The following is a 5,880-nucleotide window of genomic DNA, read 5'->3' as shown; positions in this document are numbered from 1 at the left end:
AGTGCTGCGCAGCTGGGGAAGGCCAAAGTAGGGATGAAGGAGTGCGACTCACTCCTGAGTCCAAAGTACATGTCCCTAGGAAGGAAAACCTAAACGGTGCAGCTGCCCACTACTTGCTGGGCAGCTGGGATCTCAAAACTGCGACAGGGGCCCTCCCTAGCGCTTCAGAACAAAACTGCGCCAACTGTTGGAGCCCTCTGGCTCTAGAAATACATGTTGGGCATACGGTGGAGCCCTCTAGGCACTGAAATCAGCTATGCCCCTTGGAGCACTCTGGTTCCTAAACTAATTATGCGCAATCCAGAAAAAGAACTGGCCCCCAACGGTGGAGCCCTCTGGCTCTAGGACAACAGGGGCCCTCAGGGGCAAGAACACGGGCCCCTCTGGCCCTCGGGACCCCCACTGGGGCTTTTGGGATCATTGGGGCCATCATTGGAGCCACGCATGGCTCTGGGGGACACGAGCCCCCGGGACCCCCATGGGGCCCTTGAAACTACCAAAGAGCCATTGGGGAGCGCCCCGCTTCCATCTGGGGCCGCTCTGAAGAAGGGCACCACTCTCTGGTGCCTGGGGAACACATGTGGCCTCCCCCCCCACCCCAGCTGTCTCAATTTACCAGCTCTCGGCACGGGGGGAGGCTGTCTTCATCGGGCAGCGGGGCAGGCACCGGTAATGTGCCTCGAGCCACTCCGCTTCTCTGGAACCCTCGGTGACGCCTGCTGGGCTCTCCCTCGCTTCTAGGAGCCCTGCCTTCGCAAAGGCGCCACGCCTTACCCAGTCCTCTTTCCTCATGGGCCGGGACTTCGTGTACAGCCCTTGAGGCTCCGGGCAGCTTTTCCTTCGCGGGCAGCATCTCCAGTCTCCCTCTCCCTACGGGAGACCGGCAAAGCGGGCATGGCTTCCCCCAGGCAGGGGGGAAGCGGAAGTGAGTCAATCCAGGCCGCGCCCACAGTCAGGCGGGTGTGGGTCTGACTTCCGGTTTTGCCACGGCGGCGGCTTCTCGTGTCGGGGGCTATAATGAGGGGTAGGCTCCCTCGGTAGAAAACGTAAATAGCGGGGTGTGCACCCGCAGTGATAACCACAAAAATAAGCGGGGTGGCACCCACGCTTAGTTAAATCTAAATACGGGCAAAACGCAGGGTGGGCACCTGCGAGGAACACAAGGGCAGGAGTGCTTCTCCCAGAGGGAATACAACAGCGCTCTGCCTATAAATCCAGAATAAAGCGCTCACCAGGCGCTGGGGGGCACAGAGACCACCAGGCCCCCAAGGAATGACCCCCAGGAAAGAAAAGGGCCCAGCAACAGGCAGGACATCACAGGACAAGGCTTCCAGGGCCAGGAAGAAGGGTCCACAAGAAGTCCATCAGCAATCCAGGGGCTGGGCAGGGCCCGGGAGGCAAGCCTTCCCCTGGGCCCCAGCAGCAGCACGCCCCTGGTAGATTCTAGTCAGGAAAACAAGAACATTGAACATGAGGTCACAGCCTCATTTTATACACAAAATCCCTTTGTCTCTAGGGTGCAGGATGGGGGAAAGCCAGACGCAGCTGGTTCAGGAGCACTTTGTTTTGCTCAGCCCCTCTTCCCATTCACAAGACAGGCTAGGGTCATCAGTCGCACCACACGGGGCGGAGCCAGCATTGTGGAGGGAAATCCCAGCCCTATTCAGGTCCCAGGTGCAGCCCCTCCCTGCCATCATCATGCAGATCTCCCCATTCACCACCGAGGCAGACCCATCCTGACTTCTGGAGCCAGGCACACCAGCCAGCTCCAGCCAATCACAAGCCAGACATTCAGTTCAGATTTACTGCACAGGCAGGCCAACTTCTAGAAGTGGCACTTCCACACTAGACACATTAAAGCCGCACACATCATCGCGCAGCATTTAATCACACGAGTCCGCACATACCAAACTCAACCTTGCACTCCCCACGCATCAGGAATTACCATGGGCACACATATCCCCCATGCATTCCTATGGGAGGGCTGGCCAATCTCACACACGCACTCAGAGAGCGCACGCACTTTACACTGCGCCACAGTGCTAAAGTGCGCAAAGATCGGAAATCAATATAATGATGGAACATTAAAAGGCAAAAAGTTCAGGGTTGAACCTGCCAGAAAGGCCAAATCCAACACAAACCCCTTCCAGCCAAAACGCAGGGCAGACCAATCACCACTGTGATGGACTTCCCTGCTTTGAGCGATAGAACACAGACGCGGGCCCACACTGGAGGGACACCCTCCGGTTCTACGCCATGTTGTTCCACAAAACAAGCACACACAAAAAAATTCAGACCCAACTAGGCTACCCCACCGATACTCCTTAGTTGTCCACAGCTAGGACCAGGCTCTAGGCCACCCAGATACCACTGGTCCTTGCCCATCCACAGAGTGAGGGGTGGTAACCCCTGGCCCACAATAGCCATTCTACACTCCCTTTCTCAGTGTAGTTCCAAACTATCACTGATCCTTCAACCTAGGGTCCGCACCCTCAGGCCACGGGCAAGAATGCCCCACCCTACCTCTACTTCTGGGGTTGCGCACTCTCCCAGGAGAAGCACCCTCCAGAACACAACTCTCCCACCAGTTCTGGACCTTTCTCCCCTCCACTGGTCTACCACCTGGGATCCAACTTCACCGGATGCACAGGGGTCAGACTCCCTCTGACCCCCTTCCAAACTTCTGCACCCTCCCACTGTAGAACAGGGTCCCTCCACTTAAGGTAGGCCCCACCTGCTCTCAGGTTAGTACCACAACACTCAGCCCAGAACCCTAAAGATCCCTGCTAGGCCTGTACCACCCCTTCTGGGAAACAAAGGGTCTCTTCACTTAAGATGAGCCCCACCTGTGTTCACAGGGGTACCCCTAGAAGGCAAACCGGCCAGGACACTGGCTACAGTTGCCCTACCGTCCAGGACAGGCAAACATCTGAAGCTGGCTCCCCAACCTAGGGACGCTACCCTTTGGTTAGATGCCTGGCGCACCAGGACTTCTACAAGTTGAAAACAAAGTCTAAGGCTTTCTCTTCTCCTTCAGCAGCAAGGCAACCACTGCAGGCCAATCCCCCAGGTCAGGGACAGTACTCCTCCATCCATACAGCTTACCCGGTTCCTTCTCTTCAGGCATAAGTTTCTTCTTGTAACTTCAGGACACTACTTACAGTTGCCCTTACGTCCAGATCCGGAACCACCAGCTACTGGCTCCCCAACCGAGGGACGTACCCTTTGGTCATATGCCTGGTGCACCAGGACTTCCTGGAGGGTGACACATAACTAATGTGTCGTGTCACAAGCATTTGGATTTTGGTGGAAGAAACAGCGAGGTTGGAGGGATTTTAACGGCAATTTGGCAGGTTTGTACAAGAGTGTAATGGCAATGTTGTATGGAGTGGTGCAATAGCAGTTAACTAAACATCTCTATGGGATGGATATAGGAAGTGAATTAGCACCGAGAGCGGGTAGTTGAAATGCTATAAAGCATGGGAGTTTAAGGTTACAGGGTGAAAGTAGGTGGGTAGATAAAGGAGAACGATAACGGGGGAGGCAAGATGAGAGTGAAAGGCAGAATACCGCTTGTACACTGCTAGGATGAAGAGGAGGGTGAAATCCATATGATTCTTAAATGCTCAATTTGGAGCCTGTTTTGAGATAAATAAGTAAAGGAAAAGATGCGGAAGGAATGAGTAAACAAGGAAAGGGTAGAAATATGGTTCACAGCAAATAGCATTTCTCTGTAATTTATTGTGTGTTAATACGTGCAGACATGATGTTAAGTTTTTGTTGAGAGCATAGAAGAGAATATAATCAGATAGGAAAGGGCAATGATGATTGTTAATGTTTATGTAATCTGCAGATGGTAATTACGTTTTCTTATGATCTTTCACAGCGACCCCCGAAGAAGGGCGCTATGCCTGAAATGCATTGGGTCATTTGTTTTCGAATAAAATGCTGCCTGAAAGGAACCTATGCCTCAGTCGTGTTCTTGTGGAAAGTCTCTGACACATTTGGACACTAGAAACTTGAAAATAAGCAATGTATACCCAACGTGTGGACTCGTTTCAGAATTTGGAATAATGGGACAAAAACTGTGATAAGAATGATAACATTGAGTAAATACTAAATAATTTGATTCAGATACATGTAGACCATAATGGCACAATATGCTGTGCATTTGCTTGAGACGTGATCACGCCCCACTCATGTGTCACAAGTCTCTGCCTGTTATCCAGGACAGAAGTGGCATCACATGGTTACTCCCCGGTGACACAACCCTTCTGGCTGGCCCCTGACCCACTGGTTCCTCCACTGGGGAGCCTATCCCTCTCGCACCCCTCCATCTGGACTTCTAGACCCTGCCAACTGGAGCGGTGCTGCCAGACACCAGAACTACTGGAACCCTGTTTACAGATGTTCCACGTTCTCCAGACACGGCAAGCTCCCTATCTCAGAGAACTCACACCCAATTATTCAGCATGCTCCTTATTTCAGAGAACTCACACCCAAATATTCATCAAATTCCCTATCTCAGAAAACGCACGCCCAATTTCAGTGCAACACACCATTCATCCACACCCCCCCTGCCCCAGACCGGTGAGACAGTTTCTACCGCCCCTGATTTCTCAACCTGACCACACCTGACACAGGTACCATTACTCCGGGAACAGGACGGGGAACACATGCACTGGACACATTTCAGCTGCCACCACTGGATCCCACCCTTACTGGTGAGCCCAGAAAACTCATACTGCACTTAGGGGATGGTCTACCCTCCCGAGCTAGGGACACCTAACTCACAGTGCACAAGAAGCACATTTCCAAAGAAATGACATTTAGAACAAACTTAAAAACAATACTCCCCTTACATGTGACTATCTAAAATGCGGAGTTTTGTAGTGGAGCCAGTTGTCGCTGTGGTACTGCGCAAACACAAATCCGGATCCCTTTCGCTGCCACCAATGTTAGAAATGGGATTTCCGGGGGCGTGGCCAAGTAACATGGCCGACAGGACGTGAGCTCCGCCAGCTCCGTCCCGAAGACCTACAAAATCCTGTATATAACTCCTGCCTGGGCGGTCAACTTGCCTGATATTGGTGTCGGAAGTCACTCTGACCCGGTTGGGACCTCCCGATCTGAAGGAGCGGTCCCGCGCCCCTCCGTAAGCAGAGAAGACGACACTGCCGGCGGCTGCGGTTGGCGCACTGATTCACGCGACGCCGCGGTCTGGGCCTACATCGCGAGGCTGAGCTGTGGGCGGACCGCCCGGAAATACCGTGCAGCGAGCTCCGGGCCGGGCGAGTCCTTGGCGGACCCCGGTGTTCAATCCGCGGCTGCCACTGTGAGCCTGAGGAAGTGGGGAAAGGTGGCTGAGAGGCCCCGATGGTCTGCAGTGATCGGGGTGACGGAGTCCAGGCGCCGTCCATCTTGCGATCTGCTTCGGCGGTGGAGCTCCGCCCCAGGCGCTGATACTATCAGGGGTAGCTTGACTGGTCTCCGGAGGCACTCTCAATACCAGCGGAGAGCGTGAGTACTGTTGCCCTGGCCCCTACTGAGGGCGTACAGTCTGTGGAGCGGGTCCCTAGTTATTGGGCGGTCGGCCAGGCCTGATCCCGCCGCTGTTCCCCGCGAGGGCTGCGACCTTGCTTTCTCCCTCCCCCCCGGACTGCGGACAGCATTGGGTTATTGGCACTTCGATCCCTGGGGGGGTCCTGAAAAGAGGCGCCTTAGTGATACGTCCATGCTTGCGCCCCTCCCCCGACCGCCATTTTGACTGCTTTCACTTGGCGGATTACTGTGGGAACGGTGGCTGCGTGTGGCGGAGTGCACCGCAGAAACTACTTACACAGCGGCCCTGCGCCCCTTCGGGGGGGCGCTCGTTGAAGC

This window comes from Lissotriton helveticus (assembly GCF_964261635.1).
Source record: "Lissotriton helveticus chromosome 1_1 unlocalized genomic scaffold, aLisHel1.1 SUPER_1_unloc_74, whole genome shotgun sequence".
NCBI lineage: Eukaryota > Metazoa > Chordata > Amphibia > Caudata > Salamandridae > Lissotriton > Lissotriton helveticus.
Note: the sequence above shows the minus strand (reverse complement) of the source record.